This window comes from Lemur catta, chromosome 1, assembly GCF_020740605.2.
Source record: "Lemur catta isolate mLemCat1 chromosome 1, mLemCat1.pri, whole genome shotgun sequence".
Classification (NCBI taxonomy): Eukaryota; Metazoa; Chordata; class Mammalia; order Primates; family Lemuridae; genus Lemur; species Lemur catta.
The window spans coordinates 94,601,699-94,616,338 of record NC_059128.1 but is presented as its reverse complement, the minus strand read 5'-3'; the positions used below and the strand labels follow the sequence as shown (position 1 = coordinate 94,616,338).

The window sequence follows — 14,640 nt, the reverse complement described above, 5'->3', positions numbered from 1 at the left end:
TATACAGACCTCACTAGGGAATAGAACAAAGCACTTGGGAAACCTCTAGGGACCAAGACAACTACTCTTTGTCCCTGGCATTCTGTCCAACTCTTCCTGTTTTTGACACTCTTTATTTGACTATCCTTCTGCTTAGGGCTGTAAAATCTCTTGCCTTAGCTTATGTTCATCTGAATCATTTTTTCCACATTACAGCCTTCTCTGCTTCTCCTTACATTTGGTAGGAAAAAGCCTCCCGCACAGCCCTTATCCTCAGTTTAAGCACCAGGAGAGATTGATTGGAGCCCCTTTGTCACAATTTCAAGTTCCTAAGAATGAGACTGTCTAATCCAGGTTGGGTCACCTTTCCAGTCCCGGTCCAGGTACTCAGAAAGTATAGAATCACATGAGCCCTACCACTCAACAGAGAGCAGAGTCTCTAAGAATGGGGTTTAAGAACTGGGAGAAAATAGTTAACAGTATGACAGGACAATGGTAAGCAACTAACTGTGTGGTGTCCTTGTGTAGGGCAATGATTACTCCCAAAAAGAGAACTGCCCCTTCCACAATGGGTTGTACTTGCCAGCTCTTGTTGGAAAAGAATCATCTTAGGAGATAAACCTGCTTTGGGCCTCTATGAAGAGAGGCAAGCCAGGTGAGTTGGAACTCGCCTATAGTCCTAGCTACTTGGAAGGCTGAGGTGGGAGGATTGTTTGAGCCCAAGAGTGTGTGGCTGCAGTGAGCTATGATTGGGCCACTGCTCTCCAGCCTGAGCATCTATTCTTCCATCTGTTCTTCCAAGGATGCCACTTCATGACCTTAACCTTTATTAACTAACTACACTAGTTTGGGAGAAAAAAACCCAAAACTGCCAAACTTTTACTCCCTGAGGAATTGCTCCTTCTGTGTGAGTGGCCTATTTGAAATAAGTACATATTAGGGCAATAGCAGAAGCCTCGTATTATTAATAAAAACAAACAAATAGTTATAGTCTTGTCCACTGGATAAAGGGTGAGAGGGGTGTTTGAAGATATCTGAGCCTTTGAATATACTTTACAGAAGGAGCAGCACCAGTGTCACAATTGTTCCTCTTAGGGAGCGGAACCTAAATATAAAAGTGTGCCTGAGTTGGTGAGTCAGTAGCAAGAACCTGAGATCAGTATGTGAAAAGCAGCTCTGTCATAGTATATGGAACAAACTTTAGACAAGGAGAAGCGTGGTCTGGTCATCTTTTCCTTAGATAGGGGAAGGGGTTGGGGAGGGGAGAGATATTCCAAAGCCACCTACATTGTCAGGAAACATTTTTAAAGGACATTTAAATGCATCCATTGATGTTGCAGCTTAAGTCCAATCTATGGCTAATGTTTAATTCTGTGAGGAAAAAAATAGAAAGGGTTGTTTTATTTACTGGGCTTGGAACGGTGTAATTCACATACTCAGTACTAATAATTGCTAGTCTTTTTAATGGAGCTAAAAATAGTGATACTATAAATTTCCATCTATTCTTCCACGGATGCCACTTGATGACCTTAACCCTTAACTTTATTAACTAACTACACTAGTTCGGGGGTAAAAAAAGCCAAAACTGGTATTTTTGGAACATTTCTCATATTATGGCTAACAGTGTACTCTACTGTAGTACTCTACTATATAGTGAAATATAATATAAGGGGAAGAAAGTTCATATGTAATGCTGTAAGAGACTTTGCTTATCTGTTAGAGCCAAATTCCATGTGGCCCTTCTTTGCTCTTTAAAGCTCTCAAATAGCTCTGAGACATTTAGAGTAATTATCTTTAATTACATAAATAAAATTTGAGAGAATCTTTTTCCCTGCAAAAGAAAAACACTTCTATTTTAAATATTTTGGACCAATAAGTTCTTTAATTGCAAATAGAGTGTTGTGAGTTTATTATAGAAATTGTTTGGCCTGTATACACCTCACAGTAACACAAAGTGCTGACACCTTTTCAGTGTGTTGTTTTACAAAGTGCAGAACTGCTAGAGGTATTTGCTCAGTGTGAAGGCAGAATTTGTTACTTTGATTTTGTCTTCTTTTAAGAGACATGAAAAAATAGAAGGTAAGCTTCCAAAAATAGACCCAAGTAACTTATATGTAAGTGAACTGGGCTGGAGAGTTGTGATTAGGTCCAGAAAATGATACAGAACTTATGCAGGCAGAGATTTGGAAAAGGTCAGTCACTGAAGCCTGGTCATTGAAAGCTTGCTTATAAATAAAAATTAAAAGACCCTAAAGGTTGTGTTGCCATTTTTTCCCTTTAATTCTAGGTCATGCTTGACTTTTTTGTCTTTACTCAAAGCTCTCTTACTATTAATATTAATATATATCTGCGTGTTTCTCTTCCTTCTATATCCTCACAGCCATTCCTCAGGCACTAAGTAGCAACTGCCCTTAGAGAATGCTTACTTAAGGAGATCAAAGACAGGGGAAGTTTCAGTCCAAAATAAGGGATACAGTAAGCTCAGTAACCATCATAGGACTGACCACAGCCCTCAGTCACTCCTCCTCCTACCTCACAGTATGTCAAGGTTAATCATTTAGAAGGGAGGTAACATTTAGCATCCCCAAAGCTATGGAGTACTATGGAAGGAAAGAGATGAATCATTGAAATGAATTACTCCTGTGGGTTATGGGAAGGTAGAAATATGTATCTACTGTCTTATATTAAAACTTAGCTAGTTATTTTCCAGTGCCTGGCAGTGTCATTGGTAAGAAAATATTTTCCTTAGGTTCCAGTAACAGACTACATAAAGATAGATAACTCCTCATGCCTACTATCAAAATAGTAACCCAGTTGCTAGCTAACCCCTTTCATATTTGTAGAATGTAACTTGTTTATAAGCATGCTTAAGACAAAAGCCAACAAAAAGATACATTTTTAACATACGTGACCAATTATATTGTCATCTTCTTTCTACAAAAGTAATTTATATTCCACCCATTAAAAGAAGAGTTCGTCAGCTCTGTATGTCTTGTGCTTTCAGCAGTCTAACACACTTTTAACTTTTTTCTGCATTTTCATCTTTCTTTATATTTGATATTTTGCTTTTTTTTTTTAAGCCACAGAGACATTCCTTGCTATCATATTGCTTTAATTCATTATCTCTTTCCAGCCACTAGGTAGTCTCTTACTAATAACTACCTTAGTGATAATACAAGGAGATGAAGTTTTCATTAACAGAAACATACTGCTGTCCCCTAGCACTATGCTGGGTAATTTGAGGGCCACAGAATTATAAATAAGATGATTTCTTCCCTTCAGGACACAAGAGCCTCATTGGAAAAAGAATTTAATGTTTAGTGAGCTTTCAGTATGTTCATGATAAAATGTTAGTTTTGTTACTCTCAAGGAGCTCACTGATGTATGTAAGTAACTATAATCACAAGCTAAAACAGTGGGCTGTTACATATTTTTTAAGATGTATATAAAATGATATGGAAGTTCTGAAGGAAAGATGATTTTTAATTTTGGAAAACAAGGAAGACTTTAGAGAAGGTGACATCTGTGGTGCTGAACTTGTTATAAAAGGGAGTATGATTTATATGGACATGTTAAAATGGAAGAGTAAGGAAAGCCTTCCAAGTGGAAAATAAGCCAAGGTCCAGAGGCTGGTATATGTCTGTTCATGCAGTTATTAAAGAGGTATTCATTGAGCATCCCACTTGGGTTAAGTACTATTCTAAGCTAAGTCCTGATGATACAGTGGTGAACAAGATAGCCACTGTTCTTGGCTTATATTCTAAAAGGGAGACAACCTGTGATTGGCTCTAGATGAGTAGAATCAGCAGTTCTAGAGAGTTCATTGGAAAGAGAGAATTGTGAGCTGGAGAAGTCTTCTTGGTTGGGGTCATGCAGATTGCTAAGTATAGGACCTCTTTTGTGCTCCACTTGGGTAAATAAGCCAGCCTTATATCTTTCATAACTCCTTTCAGAGCTATGCCATTAGCCACATGCCTATTGAGCATCTGGAATGTGGCTAATCTGAATGTGTTGTAAGTATAAAATACAGAATTTCAAAAATTTAGTACCCCCCCAAAAGAGTTAAAAATGTAATTTTAAAATTAATTACATGCTGAAGTGATGATAGTTTACATTTGAGTTAAATAAAATATACTATTAAAGTTAGTTTTACCTTTCTTTTTACTTTTTAAATGTGGCTTCTAGAAAATTTTAGATTAAATTCATAGCTCTTAGTAGTGGCTTACATTGTATTTATGTTAGATAGCTGCTGTAGTACAATTGTATATTCTTGGTGTATGCTTAAAAGAAAGTACATCCTGTAATAATCTTATTAAAGATGTGCTAAGGCAGTATGGGTGTATAATACTCAGATAAAATACTTATTTTTCTTCTTTTTTACTTTTTTGATCTTTTTATTTACTCAGATATCTCTTTCCTTTCCTTTTTATTCATGACCTCTGCCATAATTTTTCTACCTGGTGGTTCAAAATTAAAAGAAACTCCTGGTGAGAGCAAAATAGTCTTCGTATTTCTAATTTCAAAGAGCTGCTACATTGCTTTTGCCCTGTGCTTTTAGCTACCCATATGCTTGCTGCTCCCTCAGCAAGCAAGATGACACTCTCCCCACTCCAGCCTAATCAGTGCTTAACCCTCCTTCAAGACTCAGCCTGTAACCCTGCTCTGAAGCCTTTCCCAACCCTTTCAGTCAAGGTTAGATAGCCCCTCTTTACTGCTCACCCTGTTCTCACTTGTGATGGTTGATGAATGGACAAACTGGCCATCAGATGCTTTGAAATTAATTGAATTTGAAACTGGAAACAGGGACATCGCAACATTTATTCCTCAGACTAACTGAAAATCAACAAGATAAAGGAATTCGCTTTGCTTCCTTGGAAGTCTTCATGCCTCCTCAGTGACCAAAATTATAAGATCATTTTGAATGCTCCGTCAGGTCACATCTGTTCTCACTACAGAGATATTTGGGTAAAAGCTCAAGTGAGAAAAGGATAGTAGGCTGCAGCATCTGTTCCGTTGACCAGTTATTCTGTGGCAAGCCGTTTAACCTCTACCATCCCATTCAGAAAATGATAGTGACACTTACCACTTTACTTTCCCAGGGCCTTTTTGATGCTTAAGGAAGAGTATTACAATATTAAGAGAGTTCAATAATAGGGCACATTTTGCCTCTGTGCTATAATTAGACTGTTCTTTAGTGGGTTTTGTTTTGTTTTTCCAGTCAGGGTACTTCTGGAAACAATTTATTAAATGGGCCGAAAGTTAGTGAAAGCATACGCTTATCTGCTTTTTATACTTTCTGTATTAATCTAAGCATATGCCAGATTGTCTTCGGAATTCCTAAATGACGTGTTTATTAGGCTTCATTTGAAGATTGACGCCTTGGTAGTTGTATTTTAAAAGTACCACTAGTGCACTCCTGATGTAGTCTAGCCTGTATTTTTGTAAGGGTAGTATTTCTTTCTTCATTACTTGAGTTCATAATCTATGAACATTATCATCAGTATCTTGTGATTGTCCTTTAAGTTCTTGTACAGAATATATTTTACTAAAGCTTAAAAAAATCGGTTAAATTCCTGTCAAAGTAATGTGACCTAGTAGTACCAGCAGCTGCTCTAAATGTCTATGAACTTAGGGCACAGATAGGTATGTGTAGTGTAGCAAAAGAGCCTGAGACTTGGAGGCAGAAGTAGGAGTTTCAGGTCCTGGCTGTACCACTCATTTACCGTAGAACCTGAGCAAGTCACTTCAGATCAATTACTTTACCTATAAAAATGAGATAGTAGTACCCTACGTGCTTGTTAGGAATGGGAGAACCTATATAAAAACACTTCATAAACTGTAAAGGAGTTTATTGCCATTAGAGTTTTGTGATGCTTTGAGTGAAATTTTCTAATTAGCACTAATTAGAAATAGAAGCACTGAACAAATAATGTGGGAGGAAGGATTTTTCTGACTTTGAAATATCTGTGATAATTTTTATAAAAAGCTAGGAGACTCTTCCCAACACTCTGGCAAAGTGTAAGAGGGGAGATAACACTAGTCCTAGGGCTTTGGATATAATGGGGCAAGGCAGGTTCTAAAAGCATTTTTTAAGTACCCCATGGACCTGGATACTCAAATAATGGAACTATAGCGCTAAATGTTAAAAATAGGTCCAGGACTGGAGACATACCAGGGACCAAAGAGGATTTATAGAACTCTGGCAGTTTAGCACCGTATATTAAAATGTTAAATATGCAAACATTTCCTCTTCTAGGAAGTCACCTTCAAGATACATTCACATACATGTAGGCACAAAGATTTTTTTTTCTTTTCTTTTTTTTTTTTTTTTGAGACAGAGTCTCACTCTGTTGCCTGGACTAGAGTGCTGTGGCGTCAGCCTAGCTCACAGCAATCTCAAACTCCTGGGCTCAAGCGATCCTTCTACCTCAGCCTCCCAAATAGCTGGGACTACAGGCATGTGCCACCATGCCCGGCTAATTTTTTCTATATATTTTTAGTTTTGCAGCTAATTTCTTTCTATTTTTAGTAGAGACGGGGTCTCATTCTTGCTCAGGCTGGTTTGGAACTCCTGAGCTCAAACTATCCTCCCGCCCCAGCCTCCCAGAGTGCTAGGATTACAGGCATGAGCCACCGTGCCCGGCCGGCACAAAGATTTTTTGCAGTACTGTGTGCATATTTGTCTAGATGTTTTTATTTGCAAAGGGTAGAGTCCTAGTTCAAGCTCACTTGAGAGATAAAGCAGGGAGGGAGGGAGGAGAGGGAGAGAGAGAGAAGAGAAATATTTTCACCTTAGGTTGCCTAGATCCAGGACCAACACTCTCCGTGTTCCTCAGGTGTATGGTATGTAGTCTCTCTTCTTTTCTGAGCTCTGCCTTCTCTTTGTTAGCTTCATTCTCAAATAGGCTCTTTCCTTGTGGTGGCCCCTGGCAGCTCTAGGCTAAGCTTCTTCCACTTGAGGAATCAGGGGAAAAGAAGAGAGAACAAACTTCTCTGTAGTTCCACAGAAGTCCTAGAGTTGACTTTCATTGTGCTGACATTGGTCAAGCACCCATCCCTGACCCACCTCCCCAGGGCAGGCAGATAGAATATTTCTGATTAATCTAGCTTGAATAACATCCTTGGGGTGGCAGTGGGAAATGGGTTGATCCCACTTTAACCACATGAAGTAACATTTAGGAAATGGTGCTTTCTCACTGCAAGAATAAAGGTGGTGTTATTAGAAGAAAGAAAAAGATGCAGGCCAGGCAAAAGCAATAGCTATTCACTATAATATCTATTTCTAATAACAAATATATGGGAACAACCTAAATGCCCATCAGTAGGGGGAAAATTAAACAAATATGACATATGGTAGAATGCTATATAGCTATTAAAATGAATGAGGTAAGTCCATGTGTTGATAAGAAAAAAATGTTCACCCCATAATGTTAAATTAAAAATGAAGTTGTAGTGCAGTGTTGTTAATCATATGCCTTTATGATTGTGAATATTTTTTATTCATATATTTTGTATTGCTTTTGATTTGCTGTTATGTTTGATTGTTTAAAATGTGTATGTGTGTGTATGTGTATTCACTTTTATAATTTAAAAAAGTAATGCCAAAGGTGGCCCCTGTTCCGAACCAGAGACTTGGAATTGACAAAGCTCAAGAACTGCAAAGAGATGGATATATGATGGGAAACATGAAAAGATAGTATTCATGGAGCTGATATAAAAATAATGGGATTAGCCAGGTGTGGTGACATGCTCCTATAGTCGAGGGGGAGGATTGCTTGAGCCTGGGAGTTTGAGGCTGCAGTGAGCTATGATTGGGCCATTGCACTCCAGCCTGGGCAACTGAGTGAGGCCCTGTCTCTAAAAAATAATAACAATAATAATAATAATAATAATAATAATGGGAACCAAGGGGAGTGGGTAGGACAGATCAAACTGCCTGTGGGGCACGGTGGGGGGTTTGTATCCTGAAAAGGTGACAGAAAATTGATGGAAAAAGTAAAATATTAACCAAAAGGGCAAGGCACATGGTTTGGAAGAGACAGGGTAGAGAGCATGGAGAATAACTTTGGCAACCACTCACATGAAAAAGAACATCAGAGTCAGAGAATGCAGACAGCTTAGTGTAGGGAAGAGGGCACTGGTTTAGAGTTGAGAGATCTGATTGTATTATTTGGGAACTCTGTTACCTAGGAAAGTTCATACAATATTTCTCAGAGTTTCTATTTCATCTGTAAAATGGGGTTATTAGTACTTTCCCCTTTTTCATCACATGATGACTGTGAGATTCAGGTGAAATAAGAAAGGGCTACTTGTGTAAAGAAAAAATCACATAATTCCAAGTTAGACAGGCCAAAATAAAGAATTTGTTATAAATGGAGAGGGAGAGCAAAAGGGTAGGAAGAAGTCATCAGATTTCCTTTGCATATTAGACTATTAAGATGACTAATTTTGTAGGTCATTTAATCTGTTTGGATGGGCAGGTGCTGTTTTGATAGAGGGAAAGACATTTGTTGGTGTATAACTTTCAGTGCTGTTAACTGTAATGAGTAATTTTGCATGGTTGTTTACCCACATATGGGAACAGCAAGATAAACTATAGATACCCTGTATGGCCATCATGGAAGAAAATACACAGAAGAAAGTCAATGTAGAAATATTGCAATTCTGAATTACTTGGAGTCTTCATACTTGTGGCTTGCCTAACAGAACTTTTTTTTTTTTTTAAAAAAGGATTCTCATGAAATTTAATCAAGCACTCAGAAAAATTGTGTTAGCATTCCCTGCACATTTAAAATCTGAATTTACATTGCTCTGTGTGTGTGTGTGTGTGTGTGTGTGTGTGTGTGTGTGTTAGCATTTTGAGGAAAGCATCAGGCATTCCAAATAGAAAACTCAAGTGCATTGCATTGAGTTGTATTTGTTTGTTGACTTAGTGCTTATTTTACTAGTATCTACCAGTGCTTGGTGCTGACATGCAAACATAATTAACACATGGTAGTTGCTGCCTTCAAATAGCCTTCTGTGAGTAGGGAATACAGACACATGGACAAAGAAAGTGTAATGGGAGAGAGGCAGGTTGTCAGAAAAGGGATCACTGTACTTTGGATAACCTTATTTTTTCCTTCTCATTTCCCCTAATTGCTTGCTAGAACTTTCTTGATGTTTTAGTTATTGTTCAACTATGTTTTAAGAGGAATTGGTCATCTTTTCTTAGCTTTTGAGGCACCTTTTAAAATTCAATATATATTCCATCTTTATAACTTAATCACAGGAACTACAATACTAAGGAACATGGAAAAATTTCAAAGACTGAGTTTTTTTATCTCATAGTTCACTGAGTAAAGTCAGTCTGTTAGTAACTCAGCTGAGCTGAGTTAATTTCTTTGAAAAGATTAAGTACCCCTGCCCGTTACCCTTCCCCCACTCCCAGTATACAACACACTTTTAAAAGTTTATGTCTTAGATGCTGTCTGCTACAGAAGAAATTGTCCTACCTGGAGCTTTCTTTCCCTTCTTTGGATAAATAAGATTTTGAGCCTGCTTTAAGGCTCAAGGCCTTAGTAATTGTGTGTATGTAATAGAGAAGCTATAAAAAACCAATTTCTGTGGCTCAAAAATGCGAGATTATTCCTCTGCTTTTGCCTTTCCTCATGGTCTCTTCCCCCACCATACAAATTTGAGCTTGTGTTAGCAGTGTATGTCTGGCAATATTCCAGTTCCCAAGAGGCCTGTGAACAAGATGATTGTAAAACATTTTTCATTATAGGATGGACAAAGTAATCCTGATTCCTTAATTCTGGGTCTAGCTTTTTTTGTTATTAAAGCATTTTTAATAGGTTCATATGTTGTACTGGTTTATATTGTAGAGAGGCATTTTTCAGATTCAGAGAAATGAGAGGGATTCTGTTCTTTTTTTTAAAGGAAACACTATATATTGTATCTTTGTAATAATGCATTGTTTTTATAGAGTTATTCTCTGAATTTTAAAGGCTGTGCTTTTGTTTTTCCCTTTCACTACTTCCTATGGAGTATCATCTGGCTTATCTGCCTGTTCTTTCTGCTTTCTTGTTAAGTGTATATGTTTAATATTATTGTTTTCCCTGATGTAATTCCCCATGTATTAGTAAATCCCTGATCATAAACATTATAGAACATTTAGTAGTTGTGCTAGAAACCACTACCACTGATGAGACTGAAAAGAGAAAGAGTTTAATTTTGGAGAAAAACCATCCTATTTTCTTTAAAAAATAAACTATGTAAACAAAGCAGAAGAAGGGGCTTGCCAAGGACATTATGTCCTTCAAGGTTTTCTCCAGCCTGACTTTAGAAGATAGTCATCACCAACATATTCTTATTTTTTACATTTAAATGTAAAATAGATATTATTTTTTACATCCAGGTATTAATGTGGGTATGGAACTTATTTGAATTTGCTTCATAGTTAGGCAATTTAGTTTTTAAAAAAGAATGAAAGGCATTATTAGACAGTAATATGATCAAATTACCAAAAGCTTCAAGGTGGTTCTATTTCAGTTCTCAACCTGATATGCATTTAAAAATATCTCTACTTAGAGTAGTTACCGTTCATAATGCATTATAGTATCTTTTTAGATAACACCTTAGACTATAAAGAAGCCATTATCCTTGATTTTGTGTATTTAACCCAAGTTAAATTTATGACAGACTGGAAATTAGGTATAATGTTATACACCTCACTTCCTATTCTGTGCAACTTGATACATGTGTGAGCCATAAGTCCGGCAGTGTTTATAAGAATATGCTATCGTTGAATGGAAAGGCTATTTCCTGTTATTCAGGGAAAATATACAAGATTAATATGTACAGTGTATATATAACCTTGTAGTTGTGGTTTATAAGAGATTTAACCTGTAGTTAAAGGAAATACAATGAAATCTATTAGAAATCCTTCAAAAAAGGAAAATTCAGGGTTTACTTCTTTAATTCCCAGGCTTCTGTGCGGTTGACCAATTTAGGAGGGAGAGACTTCATTAGTGTATTATTTTTAGAGCAGATGAGAGATTATAAAACTACTTTAGTTTCTGATAGACCATAGATCAAAGAATCCAGTTTGTATCTACCTTGCCCAACTCTCCCACCCCATTCTCCTTTCCTCATAATTATTTACAGGAAGTACCTTTTAAACCACGTGTATAGCTTATGTTGCATTGAAAGATCTGCCTTTACCCATAGTATTGTTATAGAGTTCCACAGCATAACATTGATTAATTAAAAATTTCTTAAGCAGTGGATTAGAGATGGCTCTGCAAAAGAAGAGTGAAATATGTGGTATTTTTTCATTTAAATGCAGCCCGGGTGATAAACCATCACTGTATGATAATCTCTGACCAAAGAGACAAACTTTCTTAGTGAGCCTCTGTCTGTGTCTTTTACGACCAGCACTGACCACTTTATGGGCAGTCGTCTGAAACCAGGCGCAGGATAGAACTTGCAGGGGCATCTTTCTTTACAGATAGTTCTAATAAATTACAGCTACATCTCACAAAGAGACTCATACTCATGGTACATTTTCTGTAATACCTAAGAAACATTAAACAGACAAGTCTTTTAACTAGCCTTAAAATTATTTCCTTTGAAAAGTATTGAGTCCAGTTGTTTTGTTCTAAAAGAACTTCTGTAAGAGACTGGTTTGTCAGTGTTTTCTGAATCCTCATGATATTAAAATATATTAGTCATAAAACAAAGCAATACCCTTATTTCCACTCTCTACATACAGTATTTTCCAGCTGAGGCTATACATCAGAATCACTTATAGAGCTATATTTGCTTCTGCTTCTAGAAATTCTGATTCAGTAGGTATGAGGTAAAGTCAATGTTTTTTAATTTTTTTAAGTTATAGAGATGGTTCTGATAGACACACTTCCAGTTGAGCACTACTACTAGCTTACATTTGAATTGGTACCACACATATTTCATACCATATGGAGGTAAGTTTCATTCATTTACAAAGAAGAACCAAGAATGTAGCTAAAAGGAAATCCTAGCCATAATCAGAATTTAAATTTTAAAAGGAACCAATCTAAATCCCTCCACTTTACAGATCAATAAACTAACCCACAACAGCTAAGGAATTTGCCAGAGTTGGTAGCAGAAGCAAATACTAGATCGAAGATTCTGACTTGAGCTCTTTCTATACAAGTATCTTGGACCTAGTTCCTCTCCCAGAAATGCTTCAAAGCCACTCAGTGTTCTAGAAGTTGTCTTGAGCATTCCAAAGCCTGCTGGGGTGTTGTGAGGTCTCAGGGTACTTAATAAAAGCAATAATGCACCAAGCAGAAACTCTTAATTCTTTGAAGTTCCTAGGGTAGGCGTTACGAATAACATTATGGTTAGAATTATAGACATTACCCAAGATGCTTTTATAACTTCTTTGTAAACATGGAAATTTCTGGCAAGAGATGTCTAGATTTGTTACTAAAGATTGTCGAGAACAAGAAGATCATTTGTCTTATTTAAACTGATCCTTAAGTATTGGCAGCAAGTCTAGGAAATTATGCCAGTGTTATATTTCTAATCAGGCCTGACTTTTAGCTTGTACTTCAGAAAGAGGATATTATGCCCAGATTTCCAATTTAACCAACTAAAGAAATAATATCTTTATTAATTAGGATTAGATTTAGCTGTTTAAAGAAATCCAAATAACAGTAGCTCAGTAAAGGTAGAGATTGATTTTTCTTTTGGATAAAAAAAGAGTTCAGAGAGAAGGGAAGTCCTACGTTGGCATGGTTACTCCACAGCCATCAGGAACTCAAGGTCTCTTTTTTGCTCCATCTGTTCTTGGTACTATCTTATATCCTCAGTGTGTCTGGTGATTTTTGATGGCTTCTAGACCTTCAAAGGGTCATACTTCCCCTTCTAGTTAGCTCCCTTAAAAGAACTTTTCTAGAACCACCCATCTAATAATTTCTACTTCTATCTCATTGGTCTTTCCAATTGTTAAGGAGTCTGGAGTTATGGCTGGGCAAGTTCCTATTTGCAACAATGAGAAGTTCTGTAGTTCTGTAATTAAGAAAGGGAGAACTAGCACTCTGGGAGGCTGAGGCGGGAAGATCGTTTTAACTCAGGAATTCGAGACCAGCCTGAGCAAGAGCAAGACCCCCGTCTTTACTGAAGAGAGAGAGAGAGAGAGAGAGGGAAGAAGAGGAGAAGAGAAGAGAAGAGAAGAAAAAAGTAAAGAAAAGAAAAATCAGCTGGGTGTCATGGCACACACCTATAGTCCCAGCCACTTGGAAGGCTGAGGCAGGAGTTTGAGGTTGAGCCCATGAGTTCAGCGTTGCAGTGAGCTATGATGGCACCACTGCACTCTCTAGCCTGGGCAACAGAGTGAGACCCTGTCTTGGAAAAAAAAAAGAAAGAAGGGAGAATGGATATTGGGCAGATAACCAACAGACTGCTATGACCTGCTTTGAAGAATATAAAGTTTATATTAGGAAATTAACATTTTAGTGACATAAAAAACTTACATAAGGCATAAATTTAAAAGATCCTCAAACAGCATTTACAAATGTGTCTGATTAATAAAAGCAGTAAAGTTGTAGGATAGAATGTTCTGCCTTGGATTTCTCAGCAGGACTCATTGGTAACAGCTATTTGGTTTTGTATATTTTAAACTGAAAAATGAGTTCTTCAAAACAACGGGGAAAAAAGACACTTTAAATTCTTTTTCCTTTTGGAGATAGGGAGAATCAAAACAACCACAAAGACAATTGAAATAGCTGTTGAGCTAGGAGGAACAATGTTAGCGGATACAAGTGAGGAATGAACATATTTAAAGAAAATACTCAAGTTGTTTAATATTTAAGTGGAACAAGATAGACCAATGCAGTAAATAGTTAAATATACACACATCATAGCAATGAATTGCATTAACTCCAGATATACAAGATCTGCCCTGGAGATTAGATGTATATCACCTCTGCCTATATATATCCCACCCATACAAATAAAAAGGAACTAGGAAGATGGAGAGAATTTTGTTATCTGAAAAACTTAGAGGCAGAAGCAGACAGTAATCCACAACATACACAACTGTAGACCATGATATACATAAATGTGGAAATATTTATAATTTTTAAAATGTTCTGTAGTCACATTAGTATCCACTGTTTTCATGATAGAAGTTATATATTTACTGAAATGCCTCATATTTACAATGGACTTTGTGGAGGAAATTCATTCACAATTTACCACTTAGATGAGAAAGTCTATATTTTGGCTTCTTAATAGCTATGAATTTCAAATCTGGGGAAATCCCAGCCTTGTATTTTTCCCCCCTTTTCCTTTCCTAATTACTTATCAGCAATCAAACACTAAGTGTCTGTTGACTTTTTACAGCTGATAGAAAACAGAAAACTATGGAGACTCCCTGTGAGAAGGCAGCCAGTTGTGCTGGCCTGGGGCCAGGTTGCACTCTCTGTGACCTTGCCTCTTCAATCTGAGTTCTCCATGGGGCAACAGTTGCAAAGAGCCCTCGAGGCTTTGGCAGTAAGCATAGGGAGTGCTAATGAAACCAGCTAATGCAACAAGGTCTGTTAGCCTGGCGTTTGAGCTCAGTCAGCCATCCTTTGAACATTTTATGATATTGTACTTCTGGCCATCCTTTGGGAAAAATAGTTTACAGTC

At 37.1% G+C, this 14,640-nt stretch overlaps 1 protein-coding gene across 6 annotated transcripts in view; it reads left to right on the top strand.

The window, feature by feature from the left end:
- Positions 1-14,640, top strand: part of CSNK1G1 (casein kinase 1 gamma 1) — a 163,207-nt gene that overhangs the window by 100,879 nt on the left and 47,688 nt on the right. The gene's annotated exons all lie outside the window — the stretch shown is intronic.